General features: G+C 38.5%; 2 protein-coding genes across 2 annotated transcripts in view; both read right to left on the bottom strand.

Annotated features, from left to right (window-relative positions):
* Positions 1–13,382, bottom strand: part of SPATA9 (spermatogenesis associated 9) — a 40,704-nt gene extending 27,322 nt beyond the window's left edge. Inside the window, exon 1 of the mRNA XM_072790936.1 lies at positions 13,143–13,382. The gene's annotated coding sequence lies outside the window, so the exon portion shown is untranslated. The remainder of the gene's footprint in view (positions 1–13,142) is intronic.
* LOC140612798 (uncharacterized) overlaps positions 1–21,233 on the bottom strand; it is a 134,265-nt gene that overhangs the window by 91,574 nt on the left and 21,458 nt on the right. The window lies entirely within an intron of this gene.

Raw genomic sequence — 21,233 nt, 5'->3', positions numbered from 1 at the left:
TCCAGCTCTATCACCTCCCTACCTACTGGCCTGTGTAATTTGGGAAATTATATTTTCTAAGTCTACATTTTACCTTTCAAAAGGTGACAGGACTTATTTAATGGACCAGATATGTTCAATAAATGGCAGCCCATTGTTAAACACACAATGGCTACTTTGTTTTGGGAAAGTTTCAAAATTTGGGTGAAAAGTCAGTATTGAGTTTGCCCTGTTCACATGGGTTTCAGCCAATTTTGATTTTGCACACAACTGGCTGGAACCTCGATAACCAACCTAACTAGATCCTTCTCTCAAACCTCTTTCAAACTCAAATGATATGAACCTATACTCTCGACTTCAAGTATTACCTGTCGAGTCTGTCGAGTCTCGAGTCTCAAGAACAACTTCTTTGAGAATCATCCTTGGCCCAGTTAAGGATGTAGACGGCCAACCTCACAAGTGGATTAGTTCTTTTGGTCCCAGGGGCTATGTTCCTCCAGGCATAGCATGCGTTGAGACTATGTACATCTCAGTTAATGGTAAATGCTTAATAATGTCAACATAATTTTATTTTTTTAAAAGATTGATTTGAGAGAGAGAGAGAGAGAGAGAGGGCGATCCCCAGCAGGGGGAGGGGGAGAGGGACAGGAGAGAATTCACAAGCTGACTCCCCACTGAGCTTGATGCCAGACAAGATCCCAGGACCCTGAGATCAAGACTGGAGGGGAAACAAAGAGCTTCCACTGAGTGTCTGCCTTTGGCTCAGGTCATGATCCCAGGGTCCTGGGATGGACTCCTGCATCAGGCTCCCTGGAGGGAGCCTGTTTCTCTCTCTGCCTATGTCTCTGCCTCTCTCTGAGTGTCTCTCAGGAATAAACAAATACAATTTTTAAAAATATCATGGTCTGAAAGAAGGGTACTGACACTTACTGAAGGCCAAATACATACTAGTAACTGTTGTTAAAGGATAAACTGAGAGACATTAAAATTTTTAAGAGATGGGACGCCTGGGTGGCTCAGTGGTTAAGCATCTGCCTTCAGCTCAGGGCGTAATCCTGGAGTCCCGGGATCGAGTCCCACATCGGGTTCCCTGCATGGAGCCTGCTTCTCCCTCTGCCTGTGTCTCTGCCTCTCTGTCTGTGTGTCTCTCATGAATAAATAAATAAACTTAAAAAAAATTTTTTAAGTGAGTTTATTTGAACAAAAATTCATTCAAAGGCTCTTGGGTGAAAAAAAAAAAAAAGGCTCTTGGGTGGCTCTGTCACTTAAGCGTCTGCCTTAAACTCAGGTCATGGTCTCAGGATCCTGGGATTGAGCCCTACATCAGGCTCCCTGTTCAGCAGGGAGTCTGCTTCTCTCTCTCCCTCTGCCCCTCCCTGCTGCTTGTGCTCTCTCTTGCACTCTCTTTCTCTCAAATAAATAAAATCTTTTATTTAAAAAAAAGTGTTTGTTTGTTTGTTTGTTTGTTTTTTTCTTTCACATCAGGAATCACCAATTAGAAGCACTCCACAGCACACCCCTTGCTAGGGGCAAGGCTTTTATAGAAAAGACATGGAAACAAAGCAATGAAATTATTTGGGTAAAGCTCAAGGGCTTGCATTCTTTTTTTTTTTTTTCTTCTTTTACATTTGTTTTTATTTAAGTTCCATTTGCCAACATATAGTATAACACCCAGGGCTCATCCCATCAAGTGCCCTCCCAGGGCTTGCATTCTTTATCAAAGCCTAGTTGGCTGTTTGTGATTGGTCGTCCTTTGGTTTAGACTACAGAATCTTGAGGCATTTTATAGGCTCAGGTTTGGGTTTGCTTGCAGGCTGCTAAAGCATGAGAGCAACCTTGGTCTAATGGCCTCCATGCTTAATTTAACACTGTGCTATGAGCTAGGTTACACCACTTATCTCTTAATTCTCATAATAACTCTCAGAGGTAGGAATGTTTTGAAAGCAATCTGAAAATATCAAACAATATCAAAACATTAATATTACCAATAGCAACTATCATCCTGGGAATATATCCCAATTAAAAAAATCCTGGATAAGACTTTGTATAAAGATAGTTAATGCAAGGCTATTCAGGATGGCATAAATTGGAAGTAATTCAAATATAGGCTCCCCCTGCTATCAGAAAGAGCTTTTCTAATCCTATGAAACATTTTGTAGGGCAAAATGGAGTAAGCGAAGAAGCAATTATTAATTTATACAGAAAGCTTTTTGACTATTTCCAGACCAAAAAGTAACCTCTCTTAGGCTTTTCTGATACCCCAGGACACATCTGGCTAAGGGATATACAAAATAAATTGAGGTAAAGTACAGGTGCTCACAGACATGGTTCAAAGCTATCACAGCTTGATACTGAGTGGACTTCGGTTAAGGAGTTTGGCGGAGCCACTCTTGCTGCTCCCATACTCACTAGCCTCTCTAATGGCTTGCTGCAACACACACACTGAATGCTATTTTCATTTTTTTTTTCCATAAAAGTGAAAATCCTCTTTGGATTTCTTTTAGATGGTGAAAACAGGTACCATTGCCGGGTCCTCCCCTCCCCTCCCCTCCTCTCGATTTTATTTATTGGGCAGCCCTGGTGGTTCAGCGGTTTAGTGCTACCTTCAGCCCAGGGTATGATCCTGGAGACCGGGGATCGAGTCCCACGTCGGGCTCCCTGCATGGAGCCTGCTTCTCCCTCTGCCTGTGTCTCTGCCTCTCTCTCTGTGTGTATCTCTCATGAATAAATAAATTAAAAATCTTTAAAAAAAACAAAAAGAGAGAATTTATTTATTTATTTATTTTATTTATTTATTTATTTATTTATGAGAGACACAGAGAAAGAGAGAGAGAGGCAGAGACACAGGCAGAGGGAGAAGCAGGCTCCCTGCAGGGAGCCCGATGTGGGACTCAATCCTGGAACCCCAGGGCCACAGCCTGAGCCAAAGGCAGAGGCTCAACCACTGAGCCACCCAGGTGTCCCTGCCAGGTCTTTCATAAAAGCACAGAGGTGTAATGCAAACTTTTGAAAAGTAGAGAATACCTGTATATAATATCCATCAAATGATTGTTACCCCGAGACTATTGGAGAGCTTCTGCTCATTACATTGGACTCTTTAAAAATCTAACTATACACATAAACACAAAGTGTGGAAAACAGTATAGTTTATAACAACCCAAAGTTGTACATACACAAACAAGGCTTAGGAAGGAAAATACTAATAAAAATCAATGTTAGTGGGCTCTTTGTTCCTAAAAAGTTGTGTGGTAACTTGGCAAACAAGGCACACAAATTTTTAAAAATACTATATAAAAACTGTTTCCATATGATTATTCATTTGTCTAATTGATTAAATGCCAAGTTTATGTCATGAAGTATGATTGAAAGTATGATAGTACATCACTTTGCTTAGAGACTAGTGAAAAGTTTTATATAAACCAATTTAGTGTATAGAAGAGGTCTCTGAATTTACTCTTAAAGCTCAGATAGGTCCTGATGTTGGACAATTCATGGGGCAGACTGATAAAAGCATATATATATACGTGTATATGTACATAAACATATATACATATACATATATATGTAGGACTGCGGGCTCCTTCTGAGACCAAACCCAGGTTTAAGTACATTGGCCAGCTCTAACAAAGCCAATCAAGTAAGAATACCTAATTATCTTGGGAGAGGGATGATTTTGAGCACAGGTTGGTGTATGCCACTCGTATCTATCCTTGATGTCTGAATAGGGATTCAGAGTAGATGGAATGAGAAGAGAGACCTCAACCAGTCTTACTGAGCTTTCTTTAGGAAATGGGCAAAATCAGCCATACAGTTAGGGTACTCCTCCCACAGAAAGTAAAAGAAAAAAGGAAAAGGAGGCATTTTCAGGACTTTGCCGAAGATCTTTGGCTCTTTGTCAGCGTCACTGCATTAGTAGTGGTACTCATTGTGAGGATGCAGCGTCCAGAAAAGAGCCAAAACTGAAGCAGTGCCTGAGTGGAATCCACAGAAGTAGTCACAAGTGTCAGGCAGATGCTACCTGCAAGGCAGCTGAGCAGATTTCTTCCTAATAATTAGACACTGTTTGGCAATTCCCAAAAATACTCAGAGGGAAGGGAGCAGATTCAAGCCTTTGTAGAGATTTGAAGTTCTGCAGTGGGGGCAAAGCCAGTGAAGTATAGGTTACTACTATTCTTGCAATTCCACCTGTAATCATAAATTGACCAAGCTTGTGAAGTTCTGGATCACAAGAGAAAATGTATAGGCCTTCTCGTTATAATAAGAATTTGATGCAGTTTCAGTGTAAACAGGATGTTTGTAACTTTAATTATTTGAAATACACTAGGGGAACTTATTCTTTAAAGGTAACCCTAGAGGGACATCTGGGTGGCTCAGCGATTGAGCATCTATCTACCTTTGGTTCAGGGCGTGATCCTGGAGTCCCGGGATCAAGTCCCACATCGGGCTCCTTGCATGGAGTCTGTTTCTCCCTCTGCCTGTGTCTCTGCCTTTCTCTCTGTCTCTCATGAATAAATAAATAAAATCTTAAAAAAATAAAAATAAAAATAAATGAAAGTAAACCTAGATAAAATTCTTCTGTAGGGTAAATAATCATCGTTTTAATAGCAAAGGTAAATACATGCTATTTATCTTTTAAATACAGATTTTTCAAAAATGTTTCAAAACAGGTATATTTATAACATTTGTTCTTAAAAATTCTTTAATAATTATAATCTAAAATTCCAGTTGGGTACCACTAATATTGAGTTGCCTTGGCAAGCCCAATGAACTCTTCAAATAGTTATAGTAAAGTGGCAGGCTATATAGAAGACAGAATTTGCAACCTTAGCACTGCTACACAATTGTGTGAATTGCTGAGGTTGGTTAGATGGCAGGAAGCTGAGAAGGTCAGACTTACTTGTAGTCTGTTTCCCCCATCACAATATAAGCTCCATGAGTTCAGGGTCGTTGGTTAGTTCAAGGCTGGATAGAACTTCTTTGTACTTTTATAATTTTACAATATTACAATGAATATTTCCTGAATGAATTATTTATGTCTCAGGTAGTATGAAAAATTTTATCATTAACAAATTCTTCATGGAGTCTGCTAACTGATATGTAAATACAGGACACATAAGACACATTATATACATACATACACACACACAATGTTTATCATACATTATGGAAGGAAAGCTCTTCTCCTCACATACAAAGCACTGCATTTTTAGTTATTTTACTTGTCATATTAAATACTAGCCCATGTGACAATTAATTGAAATAATTAATTCAATATGAGTTTAATCACTAAGAAATACAAAACCAACAGGACTAGAACATTTGTCTAAGACTTCCCTTTCTGCTTTTTTTTTTTTTTTTAGTAAATAATGCTGGGTATATTAACTGCAGACAGGCTATTATACTGTATATCTAAGAATAGAAAATGAAAGTGTAGCACATTAATGGGTGTCATACTGATAAGTATGTGAGTAAAATGGAAATACATAATGCTGTAAAGATCAAAAGAATATACGTGTAAAACTCAAAATATTTATTTTTAAAAACTAATCTCTAAACTGAAAAAAATTGAAAAAATAGCTGGATATCAAATTTTTGTACAACACCTAGAAATGATTTATTTCCAGTGACTTTATTTTTTTTTAATATTTTATTTATTTATTCATGAGAGACACACAGAGAGAGACAGAGACACAGGCAGAAAGAGAAGCAGGCTCCATGCAGGGAGTCTGATGTGGGACTCAATCCTGGGACTCCAGGATTACGCCCTGGGCTGAAGGGAGGCGCTAGACCGCTGAGCTACCCAGGTGTCCCTCCAGTGACTTTAGAACACAGTTCAGAACACTGCAACAAAAAAAGAACTAAAAGGACTTTTTCAACTTCATTCAGTCACATTATTGGCAGTATTATTATTGGTTTTGTTATTTGAAATTATTTTCCTTATAATGTAGGACAAACACATTTTTTAATTAATAACATTAAGAATCAAGAATTTCAATATAAGAAAAAAAGATCTAATTAGGAAATCAAAGAACAAAGTAAAACTGTAATATTAAATAAAATTGAAAATTATTTTTAAAAATGCATTTTTGTCTAGGTGTATAGACTGGAATGGCTAGAAACATTGCCAACCCAGTACAAAAGAACATTCCTAGTACCTAGAATCTGGGCTTTAATATCATTCTTCACTTCAATGAATTGGCCTCCTTGAAGAAACAGCTGTTATCAGGTCTGGGGCAGGAGAAATACAAGGTGAACTAGGGAGATCTAAAACCAGAAACAAAGGGGGTTTTTGAAGATTAATGGGATCCTATTAAAAGAACACAGAAGCCAGCTTAAAGAGACTCCTACTGGCCTCATGGAAGGATCAGTCATCATCATACTATTATTTATGGGATGAATAGACATTATGTGTCTCCTAGTTTCATATAAAGTATGATATACTGTAGCCAAAAATGTTCAACTTAATCTAACTTTGAATCTATCTTCTAGTTTCTCAGAAATACAAGTAATCCACAACCTAAATCAGTGGTTCTTGAACTGTAGTGAAAATCCAATACCTTTATAAATTAAAAGTACATTATCTTAAAAAATAAAATTTATATTCAAAAAAGGCATTTTTAATTTTTAAATATTCATATAGTCAAATATAACTATCTTTCTTTATAAAACTTTCGGTTTTCCTGTTAATGAAATTTTTCCAGGCCCTAAGTTAGACATATAGTCCCCTAAATTTTCTTCAGTTTTCTTCCTCTAAAAGTTAATTTATAATTAAAAAATTTTAAATCCATCTATGCTTCATTTTTAATAGGCTGTTATTTCCTTCCATCTGAATAAACCAGTTGTTTTAGTACTACTGAGTAAATAAACTACTGTTCTTACATATATGAAATACCACTATTACCACACACACATATATTGGGAACTACTTCTGAACTTTTATTCTGATCCCCTGATCTATTTCTATGTTAGTATAATACTAATTTGACTACAGTGACTTTATAGTATGTCTTATTTTCTGTTAAGGAAATTCTCTGCTACTCTTCTTTTTCATTCTATTATTTGTAGTGGTGCTCTTTGTCCCTACTCCCAGCTCTGTTTTTCCACTAATCTCTTAGATTTCTATGTATTCACGAATGGAAAAACTAATGACTAATGTAAAGATAGGGAAAATCATTTCATCTTTATTTTTCCATGTCTATACAAATTATTTTATTATCTTCTTTAATTGCATTCACTAGGATTTTCAAAAACGACATTGAGTAATAATGATTACAGAAGGAACACCTATCTGTTCCTGTTTTCAATGGAAACATCTTCAATATTTTACTGCCTACTGAAAAATCAAGAGCAAATGTTATTCTAAATAATTTTTATCATATTTCTATGCCCATTCTGGTTTTGTTCTTTCTTTTTGGGAATGATTGTTGAATTTTATCAACTTCTACTTCATAATCTATGGTTATGATCCCTTTTTTCCTCCCTCAATGTGTTGATAAAAGAAATTCTGTTTTAGCTTGATATTGGAATCATCTTTACATTCCTGGAAAAGAATGTGCACTTGTTCAATAGCATATTATTACTTTGATATTCTGCTAGATTCATTTGCTAGTATTTCATTTACAATTTTTACAACTATATTCCTCAGTGAGATTTGTCCATGGCTTTCTTTTCTGTACTTAAGAGGTTAATACTAAATTTATGACTATGAATTGAGAGTATCTGGAACAATAACAGCAGTTTTATTTGGTATTCCTTTTTCTTTCTTTTTCCTTTTTTAAAACAGAGGTATAATTTACATACAGTAACATTTCCCCCCACCCCCCACCTTTTTAAGCTAGCTAGAACTCAGTTGTGGAACTATATGGTCTTGATTATTTTTTAAAATTTTGTTTTACCACCTGTTAAATTTAATATATGTTAATTTGTATATTAAAATTGCCTGGGATCCCTGGGTGGCGCAGCGATTTGGCGCCTGCCTTTGGCCCAGGGCGCGATCCTGGAGACCCGGGATCGAATCCCACGTCAGGCTCCCGGTGCATGGAGCCTGCTTCTCCCTCTGCCTATGTCTCTGCCCCTCTCTCTCTCTCTCTCTGTATGACTATCATAAATTAAAAAAATAAAAAAATAAAAAAAAATAAAATAAATAAAATTGCCTTTTTCTTGGGCAGTTTTAATAATTTTTTTTCATTAGGAAATCCTCTTATACAAGATTTTCAAATATGCTGTCACAGAGCTGCATGTAATTATTTTAATCTTCTGTATCTATATTTTTCGAATCTTGTATATTTTTCTTTCTCTTTTTTAATTCACACTATGAGAATTTAAGTACAAAATTTGTTTAGTCTTTCTTCTTCAATAATGAAAGTACTCTGAATAAATCTTTTACTTTGCCCCAAATTTTTGAAAGAAGAGTTTTTAACTTTCTTTGATCTTCTCTTTGCTCCAAGAACAATCTTAATTATGTTTTATAATTTCCAGTTAATTAAGATTTTTTTTTAAAGTAGGCTCCATGCCCAGTGTGGAGTTCAAAATAGGGCTTGAACTCATGACCCTGAGATCAAGACTGGAGCTAAGATAAAAAATCAGACACTTAACCAACTGAGTCACCCAGGCACCCCCTAGTAATTAAGATTTGACACTCTATTATTACTTGTTTCTACTTGATAGGCTTTTAGATCAGAGAATATGGTCTATAAAATCTCTACTTTCCTGACTTTAAAGTTTCTTTTGTGACCAACTACATAACCAATTTTTAATAAGTGTCCTAATCATACAAAGGAAACATATATTCTGTAATCAAAAAATGTAAAAATACATTTACATTACAAAAAATCTGAGTTTATTGATTATATTATTCAGTTCTTATACAGCCTACTAGTTTTTGCCTATTGGCTCTGTTACTAAAAAACAAATATTAAAATCTTCCACAAATAGTTTTCTTGTCAAGTTTGCCTTGCATTTCTCATTCTTTTCATATTGTATCAAGTGCCAGAAAGGATGTGGAGCTCAGAAATTCTTATATAGTGGTAATAAGAATGTAAATTGGCATGCCTACTTTGAAAAACACTATTATTATTTACAACTGAAGATATGCATAGCTGTGAACATCAATTCCAATTCTCTCATCAATATTCCCACTAGCACCAGGAACAACATGTACTAGAATGTTCACTACTGCACTAACTGTAGTATGAAGAAAGTGTAAGCAAGCCAAACATCTATTAATCACAAAGTTAATAAGTTAATTATAATATATCCATAATAGTTTCTATACAGCAGTAAAAATGAATAAATTATAGCTACATGCAACATCATGAATAAATCTTAGGAATGGAAGAATTTTGAATAACGAAAAGACATGAATAAACAGCAAGATTTAATTCATGTAAAGTTCAAAAATATTCAAAACTAAGCAATATATTAGGAGCACGTAGATGCATATATGTGTGGTAAAACTATAAAGAAAAAGACACAGAACAAAAACATAAAATTCAGGATAGGGTGGGATGCAGACATAGCATTGGACCAAAGGCACATGACAATTTCAAAGGTAACAGTAATGTACTTTTTCTAAAACTTAATCATGTGTACAAATATCAATTTACTATATTATTTATATCTTACAATTCATAAATATATGTGATTTCTCAATACTCAATAAAAACAATAAAATAACCTGATGAGCAAATTGCTGTTACAACTTTTGTGAAAAATTATCATTAATGGCTATTCCAGCAATAATAGTAAGGGGGGGTTCTTTCACTCATTCACTATTTATTGAGCACCTACTATGTGCTATCACTGTTCAGCACTGGGTGAACAAAACAGACAAAAAGTCTTACTTTGTTGGAGCTTGCCAGAATCAAACTACCTACTGCTATTTTCTATGAAGCAAGAAAAGCCATCTCTTTCACTAGTAACTTGCTCAGATTTTAAGGTGAATGTTTCACAGTGACATTCTCTATAACAATTAAAAATCTTATGTATATCATTCCTCTGATTAAAAAGTAGATCTTATCTTAGCCTTCGAAAATTCTGTTATAAATGTTTTTAACTAAAATCATTCTTTTCTTACATATTGCTCATCAAGTTTGTAGTCATCACGTCCACTAAGGGTTTTTGAGCAGCTGCATATCTTCTAATAGATTCTTTCATCTTGGAAACAGCCAATCTTAATTGCAGCATGTCATGAAAAGCCAATAAATACATATTAAATACATTTAAGTATTCACAATCCATATTTTTTATGGCTTTTGGTTAGAAGTCTTAGATTTATCTACTTCTGCAGTAACCCTTGCAGGGACCAATACGGATTGTGTATTTTGGTCTCTCTCTCTCTCTTTTTTTTTTTTTAGATTTTTATTTATTTATTCATGAGAGACAGAGAGAGAGAGAGAGAGGCAGAGACACAGGCAGAGGGAGAAACAGGCTCCAAGCAGGGAGCCTAACGTTGGTCTCCAGGATCACACCCTGGGCTGAAGGTGGTGCTAAACCACTGAGCCACCTGGGCTGCGCTATTTTGGTCTCTTCACTTAGGGTCATAGAATGTACGGATACTTACCGACGATCTCTCTAGTGAAACCAATAATGTTCAAGCATAATGAAAAGATAATTTGTTATTCCATGTAATTCTACATAATTACAAAAAAGAAATTTGTGTTCATTCAACAGTGCCAAAAATGAATACAGTAAATGATGCATTTCATGCCTAATTTGACCTAACACTTTAACAGCAAGTTGATGACACCTCTTTTAAGTGGAGTCCAGACAAGACTTATTCACCACGTGTGAATTTATCTAAACTCATCACGAGACTACATTTATTTTCAGCCAGTACCAACCAATCCTCTTAGGTATTTCTTTTTTTTTTTTTTTCTTAAGATTTTATTTATTTATTCATGAGCGACAGAGAGAGAGAGAGAGGCAGAGACACAGACAGAGGGAGAAGCAGGCTCCATGCAGGGAGCCTGAGGTGGGACTCGATCCCGGGTCCCCAGAATCACACTCTGGACCAAAGGCAGCGCTAAACCGCTGAGCCACCTGGGCTGCCCATCCTCTTAGGTATTTCTAAGCTATTTTATACACAAATAATTCTTACATGTTAAAAGACTAATAAAGTGCCTCTGGTACTAAATTATGAAGATATTTATAACATTTATATAGATAATGTCCTTTATTTAAAATAAAGTCTTCCTGACCAATGATTTAAATTGCACCTGCCTAGTTTGTAGTTTTTACTCATTTTTTTATATGAACAAGTTTCAATAAAACTCAAAACTAAGTATGTCTAATATGTGTTATATAGGCAGAGGATGGAAAGTGAACTCTTTTTCTTTTAAAGGGTTGTATTAAAGCCAGATTACTTTTTGGATTCTATATAAAGAAACATAATGGCTACATAAACCATATAGAAATATTACTATATCTGTCTACAAATGACAGGCTAGGTCCTGAAAAGTTTAGAGACTGCCCCTAAACCAAAAACTGGGAGAACGAAGGCTCTTATCTAGATTCACTTTTCCAAATTTTGCATTCTTTTCACCACACCTATTACCTCTTTTAGTTGGAGTGAGTGGCTTTCAGTATCAGGGGAAAAAAAAATACCATCAAGAGGAGAAATACTCTAAGATAGTCTAGGAAGTTTAGAAAAGACACAGATTATCAGAATTCTATTATGGATAGCTTTCACCTTTTCAAACTCTGAGTGTCCACTGCATGCCAGGCACATGGGAAACAAAAATGAACAATAAAGGTCCCTGTTCTAAATAAAGCAGCACACAGTATAACAGAGACATAATCAGGGACAATTACAATAAAATATTATAAATACAAGAACATGGACAGACATGGGATGTTGTTACCTATGCAAGGAAGAAGAAGGGCACCAGCTTTGGGTGGCCAAAGAGTCATAAAAGATTTCATTTGGGGCAGCCTGGGTGGCTCAGCGGTTTAGCGCTGCCTTCGGCGGGGGCATGACCCTGGAGACCTGGGATCGAGTCCCACTTCAGGCTCCCTCATGGAGCCTGCTTCTCCTCTCCCTCTGCCTGTGTCTCTCCCTCTCTCTCTGTGTGTCTCAGGAGGCCCGGGTGGCTCAGTGGTTGAGCATCTGCCTTTGACTCAGGGCGTGATCCTGGAGTCCCGGATGGAGTCCTGGATCGGGCTCCCTGTGTGGAGCCTGCTTCTCCCTCTGCCTGTGTCTTGTGTCTCTATGAATCAATTACAAAAAAAAAAATCTTAAAAAAAAAAAAAAAAAAGGATTTCATCTAATCAACAGACATCAGGCTGAAGATGATAAATAAAACAGACCAGATCACAGGTCTCCTTCACCTTGCCTTAAAAAGACACTATCAACAAACAAGCAAATAAATGAGGTCATCACATGTACTAATAAGTGTTTTGCTGGGAATGAAACAAATATACAGAGAAGATTGGGTGACTGTACACTGAAAAGTTCAAGGAAGAACTCCATGAGAAAATGAGGATGGGAGACGTCACGGGTGTACAGCACTGCCAATAGTTACTGCTTAGTCTTTGGGGGGCAAAATTAGTACATTCTTTAAAACTAAGCACCTTTAGGGGGCCCTGGGTGGCTCAGTCCGTCAAGCGGACGCCTTTGGCTCAGGTCACGATCTCGGGGTCCTGGGATCGAGCCCCCCGTGGGGCTCCCTGTTCATCAGGGAGTCTGCTTCTCCCTCCCCCTTCGCCCCCTGCTCGTTTTGTGTCTCTCAAATAAAGAAATAAAATCTAAACACACACACACACACACACACACACACACACAAACCCTGAGCACCTTTCTATTCTACATAACGTTTACTTTCAAGGTAATGGTGTAATTTCTCCAAAACTCAAAATTTCCTGATTCAAGTTTCATCCTTCCCCGGTTTAAAAAAATAAAGACGAAAAATAAATAAATAAATAAAGACGAGGGCAGCCCGGGTTAGCGCCGCCTTCAGCCCAGGTCATGACCCCGGGGTCGAGTCCCACGTCGGGCTCCTGGTGCATGGAGCCTGCTTCTCCCTCTGCCTGTGTCTCTGCCTCTCTCTCTGTGAGTCTCTCATGAATAAATAAATGAAATCATAAATAAATAAAATCATAGATAGATAGATAGATAGATAGATAGATAGATAGATAGATAGATAAGAAAGACCCCTTTTCCTTACAATGAGCAAGAGCTGCTCTCAGCAGAGGCTGGCCTGGGGCAGTGGCTGCGAGACTCTGAGGGCCGAGGGCTGTCGTCACCCGGAAGCGCACCGTCCGGGGCAAGGAAGGTGCAGCGCAGTCCGCGCCGGTGCAGGTGTGGGTGCGGGTGCGGGGTTCACACCGCGGGCATCGCCGTCCACGCCCTCCGCGCTCCGGGCCTTCTGGCTGCGGCCTCCGCCTCCCCGCACCGCAGCCTCCCCGCCCCGGAAGTGAAAGCCCCGCAGCCCACGGGCCCACCGCTATCACTTCCTTCTGACTCTCGTACCCATGAGCCTCTGCGCTAGTCCTCGCAGACGCCGCAGCACGTGGCATGAGGTGTGACGTCGGCACGTCATGCGCGAGGCTGAGTTCTGCCAGTGGCCGCCCGGGGGCTGAGGTGAGGCTGTGGGCGCCCCCGGGGAGCCCCTGAGCCGCGCGGCGGGTACTGCGGTGGTGAGGACGCCCCCAAGGCCGGGGGTGGGGGGTGGGGGGCGGGCCCCGAGGGGCAGACTTGGCATCTCCTCCAGCTCACGCCGCAGCCTCGGCCGCGCTCAGCCCGCTGGGCCCCGAGACGCCACTGTCAGCCGGCGAACTGCACTCCTGCCTCGGATTGGAGATGCTCTGGCCCTGGCGGTTTGGGATTTTTGCCCGTGGAGAAGAGCAAATGGTGCAGAAAGTGGCCGACTTACTGGTGATGAAAAGGAAGGCCCGTGAGACAAGGTCCCATCGTAAGGGATGATGGTTTTCGGAAGCCCCAGGAAAAGTACCTGGGAGCAGAAAAAGGTGATGGTAAAAGGTAACGTTTTTTAAATTTGTGTCAAGCTCGTATCCCTTCCTGTTCCAAAGTTTCTTCACCCTCAAGCTCTCTCTTCCAAAGGATCAGGTTTCTGTTAAAAATCACAGCAGTAGCGGGCAGCCCGGGTGGCGCAGTGGTTTAGCGCCGCCTTCAGCCCAGGGCGTGACCCTGGAAACCCGGGATGGAGACCCTGCATGGAGCCTGCTTCTCTCTCTCTCTCTCTCTCTCTCTCTCTCTCTCTCTCTCTCTCGTCTCTCATGAATAAATCTTAAAAAAAAAAAAAAAATCACAGCAGTAGGGGCGTCTGGGTGGCTCCGAGGTTAAGAGTCTGCCTTCGCTCAGATCAGGATCCCGGACCCTCGTGGAGTTCCCTGCTCCGGAGTCAGCTTCCCCATCTCCCTCTGCCCCACTCCCCCGCCCCACCAGCACGCATGTGCTCTCCTTCTTTCAAATAAATAAATTGTAAAAAAAAAAAAAGAAAAAAAAATCACGCCAGTAATAATTTTGAAAGATATCAAAAGTAATGTAGCATAATGTGATCTTAATAAGGTGCCCCAGGATTAGAGTTGGAGAGATCTTGGGATTTTAATGCCTGGCTTGATCTGGCTGCCTGTAGGAGCTACAGTCCCTTGGTTCAAATGTATCAATCAGTAAAGGAATTGAAACCGAGAACTCCAGAATTCTATTTGACCTTAGCAATTGTCCAACGTTATTACAGATAGTCATCGTATGTTTTTTGTAACTGTGGTTTCTCCAGGATCAAACCAGATATTAGGGGCACTTAGTACCCCGGGGGTGGGGGTGGGGGGTGGAAATCAAGGATATACCTATAGCATATTGGCAAGAAAAAAAAAAGAAAAGAAAGAAAAATTCTTAGTTAAAGCAAAAATCTCTAAAATTTAGTTTATTAAGCCATTTGGTTTTAAAAATATAACAAATAGGGCATCCTGGGTGGCTCAGCGGTTTAGCACCGCCTTCAGCCCAAGGCCTGACCCTGGAGACCTGGGATCGAGTCCCCGGTCCGGCTCCCTGCATGGAGCTTGCGTCTCCCTCTGCTTATGTCTCTGCCTTTCTCTCTCTCTGTGTGTGTCTCTCATGAATAAATAAAATTTTTAAAAAAATCTTTAAATAAATAAATAAAAATATAACAAATAAATATGATTCAAAATTGGCCCTTCTTGGTTTGCATAAAGAATGCAGTTTGTCCATAAAATTCTTCAATGCTGATTGTGGTGAACAGTAGGAAGACACATATTTAGATCTGCTGGTCCTCGGATTTTGCAACCTTCTTTTGCTATAGGCCAAAGTTTTCTTTTCCCTATGTTGTCTCCTCTTTCTCACTTCCTACTTAGATTTGCATGCTGGCTCCCTGGGGGATTTCCTTTAAAGTCTCCATTACCAAATCTTTTTCAGTCTTCATTCTTTTTGAGTTTTAGAGTATCTGATGCTATTAATAGCCCATGCTTCTTAACATAGCCTTCATTTTCTTACAAGATAATTTTGTATTTTATTTCTGGCTATTCTCTTTATCTTCTATTCCTTCCTTCTATCCTTCCCCCACATCCCCAAGTCTTGTACTTTATTCATTTTATTGTTAAATTCTGTCATGGCAATCACATCTGAATATTGACTTAAATAATTATTATTCGCCAGAAACTTTATAAATTTCCAACTCTGATACTGTTCTTTGTCCACAATTTCCCAAATACCTGCTGAACAAAATGATAATAATATAAAATCACCAATTACTGAGTGCTGCTAATCTAAGCACTTAATATACTGAATAGGTATCATTAAAAAATTTTAATGAAGTATTCTCAGGTACATGATAAATATACAGTACATATAGTACTTCTAAGTCTTGATACACACTGTATATGCACTTGTGTCAGAGGCTACTATATTCACTATGCATTTGTGTATCTTTTAATGCTATTATGAATACTATCATTTTGGGGAAAAGAGTTCATAGTTATGAATGATAATAAAGTAAGACATGAATTATCAACTCTTTTTTTTTTTTTTTTTAATTTTTATTTATTTATGATAGTCACAGAGAGAGAGAGAGAGAGGCAGAGACATAGGCAGAGGGAGAAGCAGGCTCCATGCACCGGGAGCCCGATGTGGGATTCGATCCCGGGTCTCCAGGATCGCGCCCTGGGCCAAAGGCAGGCGCCAAACCGCTGCGCCACCCAGGGATCCCGAATTATCAACTCTTGAATAATGCTCTGCATCTCTACCATGTGGATAGCCAATACTTGTATTATTAGAATAGCAGTTCTCAAAGTTTTTGGTCTCAAGACCTGTTTTTACTCTTAATAATTTTTGAAGATCTCAAATACTTTTGTTTGTGTGATTTGTATCTATTGATAATAACTTAGTAGAAATTAATACTTAGAAGCTTATAAGATCTTCATTAATTCATATGGTAGGCAGTCTTTAAGATTGCCCCTAGTAATTCCTATCTTGTGGTGTTCCTGCCCTTGTGTAATTCCCTTCCTTTGAGTGTGGGCTGGACTAATGGACTTTTTTTTTTTTTTTTTTAACAAAGAACACAGCTAATATAATGGGATGCCACTTTGAAGATTAGGTTACAGAAAGACTGTGGCTTCTGTCTTGATTGTCCTCTCTCTCTGTTTCTTTCTCTGAAGGAAGCCAGTTGCCGTGTTGTGACTTTCTATGGAGAGACCCAAATGGCAAGGAACTGATGTCTCTGGCCAATAGCATTGTAGAACTGGGTCCTGTTGACAGCCATGTATGTGTGCTGAGAAGCCAGTCCTACCCCAGTCAAGCCTTAAGATGCCTGCAACTCTGCACACACCTTGAATATAGCTTTGTGAGAGATCTTGACACAGAGGAACCTGAAGAACCTACATCTGGATTCCCGACCCACAGACATGGTGAGATAATAAATAAATACTGTTAAGCCGCTAAATTTTGGCATAACTGGTGACAATATACAGCTAATACAACTCATTTAAAAATAGTAACAATCTTTTCTATGAAAAATAACTATTTTTCAAACTAAAACGAGTAGTGCGATGAGTGATACTGTTTTCATTTTTGCAAATCTCTCTAATGTTTAGTTTCATAGAAAACATCTGGTTTCTCGTATCTGCTTCTGAATTTAATCTGTTGCAGTCCATCATTTTGGTTGAAATATATGAAGAAAATCCAGCTTTAGACATAGATACATAGTTTGTAAAAGTAAGGAATATTTTAATACTCTTTCCTGGTGTGCTCCCTTTGGCAGCACATATATAATACTTTCCTGGTGAGTGTGGATAATCTTCTTTGATCCTATACCAGCTTTCAGTAAGTGGTAGTTTCCCAAATGTCAGTTGCAATATAGAAATCATACTCTGTTACATTAAAATTTATTGGTCTTTTTTTTTTTAAGATTTTATTTATTCATGAGAGACACAAAGGAACAGAGTAACACAGAGGGAGAAGCAGGCTCCCTGAGGGATCCTGGTACGGGATTCAATCCCAGGACCCTGGGATCACATCCTGAGCCAAAGGCAGACGCTCAACCACTTAGCCACTCAGGCATCCCCTGTCTTGTACTTTGACTGGATCTTCTACTAATGCATGATTCTGTAGACATCGTACACTGATCATTTGGATAATATTGGACCTTTGATTTTTATAAATCTTCCGTTGACATGTTTCATCATGCAACAACCTCCCTGTCCTCCCCGACTCCTCCACCCCTCAAAAAACTGTTAATATTACTACTACTGCTCTTATCAGAAAATAGTCTTTAAGTTTGCAGAAGCTATAATATTACCTATTATTGCATAGAAAATTACCCAAATTTAGAAACTTAGAACAACAAGTTTATACTGTTTCACAGTTTCTGTGGGTCAGGAATCCAGAGTGGCTTGGCCGGGTGACTCAGGGTCAGGGTCTTTCAAGAGGTTGCAGTCAAGCTGTTGGCTGGGCTGCAGTCATTTTAAGGCACAATTGAGAGACAGTCTACTTCCAAACTCACTCATGTGCATTTGGCAGGCTTCAGAAGATCTACTTCCAAGTTTACTCACATGGTTGCTTGTAAGCCTGGGTTCCTTGCCAAGTGAACCTTTCCATAGGCTGCTCAAGTGTTCTCAACATGTAGCAGTTGGCTTTCCTCTATCAGGGCTACCTCATATCCTGGCAGCTTGTCCCAGATGAGTGATGAGAGAGAGAGAGAGAGAATATAAATATAAAAGAGCTCACCTATGACAGAAGCATAGTCATTTTATAACCTAATCACAATAGGATAGCTCATCACTTCAGCCATATTCTGTTCAGTAGAAATGGTCCAGCCCACAATCAAGGGGTGGGAAACTAAGCCAGACTCCTTGAGGAGAACTATATCAAAGAATATGGGGACATAGCTACATAACCACCACAAAGTCGGCAACTCATGGTGCCAGATGCAAGTTTTCCCAAATTTTTATTTTTATTTTAAATTTATCATTGGCAATAAACACTGTCACTTGTTTTTCTTGAAATGACAGCCTTATTTCTTTCACTTTTGAGAAAATACCTTGCCTAACACTCAACTCTGTATAACCAGTTTCTCTCAGTTGTTCTTTCAAGTGAAAATGATATTCCATGAAAAAAAAACACTAATTCATGTCACAGATCAAGACAAGTATACATACTATTGCTTTTACTTTGAGACAATTATGTATTTCCGTATGCAGCAGAAGGGCTTTATGCATACTTCCTATTAACTCATATACAACATTGAAATGATATATATATAATCATATATATATGATATATATCTAATTAATCTAATAAGATTAATCACTTTTATTGCTTCATCCAGGATATTCCTAGGCAAAGCTGAATTTGGGTGCGGGATGGAGAACAGATACAGTGCTCAGGACTTTAGACTGGGAAAATCATTGTAGGAAGAGACAAATCAGGAAAAGCTTCATGGGGAAAGGTGTGTGTTGAGATTAGCTGGGAATTACATTTCAACTGGCAGAGAACAGGAAAGGTGGGAGAGATAAATAAGCAAATCCAATGGGGCTGGAATGAAATGAGTGTTTACATTCAAGAGGAGAGCAAGGGAAGGCTGTTTGGGAACAAACTGTAGACTAGATCTGGGTACCTGTGGAGGGACCCAGACTGATATCTTCACAAAATAGAGCCCACCTGAATGGACAGTGTGAGGGGAGGAGGCTGCTAGACACCCAGGGGCTTCTCAGGATGATAATCTAGTTAGAAATGGAATAGAAGGCTCCCAACAGGCTTCCATATGAAGCAGTCACCTTTGACTATTTGTTGCTCCTGAGGGCACCAATGCTAGTCACAACCACACAGTTAAGTAAGAGCTCCCCCAATCACTACCCACCCTTGCCCCCCCCCCCACAGCAAAACTCAACCAGGAAAGGGAAGTTTTAAGTGGAACAAGATTGGATGTGTGATTATTACACTGGACTGGACTCTAAGTACTAAAACTTCGTTTATTACATGAGCACAAGCACAAAACTTAAAAGATCTACTGGAGATTTCAAGGTAGTGGAGGTGAAGCACCAAGAGTTGGAACAAAGTGGCAGTTCAAGTTTGAAGGACAGTGGGAGAAAAAGAGATCAATACTTTTCAGCTTGCACCTGAGTTCTAGTCCTTTAATAAAGTGGTTGCAGTAACTACTGAGCATTTATTTTTGCCAGGCCAAGATTCAGCTAGGGATGTTTTGATGAATGGACAAGTGTGTGTGTGTGTGTGTGTGTGTGTGTGTGTGTGTAGAAAGATATAGATAGATAGATATAGATAGATGGATATATAGAGAGGGATTTTTGATGAATGGACAAAATTGTGTGTGTGTGTGTAGAGAGAGAGAGATATAGATAGATATCTATATATATAGATGGATATATAGAGAGGGATGTTTTGATGAATGGACAAGATGTGTGTGTTTGGAGAGAGAGAGAGAGAGAGAGAGAGAGAATGGTGTTTTCAGAGTGATTAAACCAGGCTAACCTGGGTTCATGTCCCAGCTCTGCTACTTAAAAAATGTAACAGACACATTGTTAATCTCCTGGACTCTGTTCCCTCATCTATGAAACGGAGGTAAAAAATGCCTACCTCACAGCATTGTTGTAAAGAGTAAATAGTGGGGCATTCAATAAATGGTAGCAATGATTATGATTACCATCATCTTAGTTGGTATAATGACCTGATGAAAATAGTAGTTGAGAAAAATTTACCAGGCATTAGCATGGAACATAGATGGAAGGTAAATCAAGACTAGGAGCGGGTACAAAACTAAGAATCATTGAGTAATAAAATGAGGCTGTATTGTAGCTATAGGGATGAAATGGAGGTCAAATATAAGGGATATTTGAGAAGAAAATGAGCAGAAGAGGTAACTGCTGAGATATAATAGGGTAAATAAAGGAGAAGGAAGAGTCAAAGCCTGTTTAAATTGTTTGGATGAGAACATTGTAGAAAAGGGTTTGAAATACATTAGCAGAATGAGCAGCCTGGATGGGTAAGAGTGGTGGGAAGAAAATAGTGGTTTTGTTTTGCTACATTTCAAATTTAGGTGATGATGGAACTTCCATGGGCAAACATCCTATAGATACTTGGAAAATTATTTATTCATTTATCTAATATTTCTTGAGTGCCAACTTGGTGTCAGACACCATGTGAGGCTCTAGTGAGAAAAGTTAGTAGAATTGGAGTTTAAATGGGACGTCAGGGCTGGTAGGAAGATTTAGGGGTCTCTAACATAGAGCTGGCCTGTGAAATCATGAATATTAATCAGTTTCCAAATAGTGTCAAAAAGACACAATTTCTAGGAATATTCCCACTTAAGGAGACATAATATTCCCAATTAAGAAATGGACAAACAGGTGAGAACTAAACCAGGAACATAATTATTTTTATATTAAATGCCTGTCATGTATCATTTCTAAATATTTAATTATAAAAAAGCATTTGTATAGTTGGTGTTCGTATTTTTAAAACTTTTTATTTTGGAGTAAAGATTCACAGGAAGTTGCAAAAATAGTAGAGAAGTCTCATTTACCCTTCTCCCAGTGTCCCCCAACGACTACATTTTACATATCTATAGTGCAATGTGAAAACAAGAAAAGTGACATTGGTATAATCCACTGACATTATTCAGATATCACCAGTTTTACATGTACTCATTTGTGTATATGTGTGTTTATAATTTTATGCCATGTTATCACATGTATGGATTCATATAATCTTTCATCATTAAGGATGAAACTCTATTAAGAGTTAACTTTTCTTTTTCCTTCAATTAATT

This window comes from Canis lupus, chromosome 2 (assembly GCF_048164855.1).
Source record: "Canis lupus baileyi chromosome 2, mCanLup2.hap1, whole genome shotgun sequence".
In the NCBI taxonomy this organism is placed as follows: Eukaryota; Metazoa; Chordata; class Mammalia; order Carnivora; family Canidae; genus Canis; species Canis lupus.
This window is presented reverse-complemented; position numbering and strand designations above follow the sequence as displayed.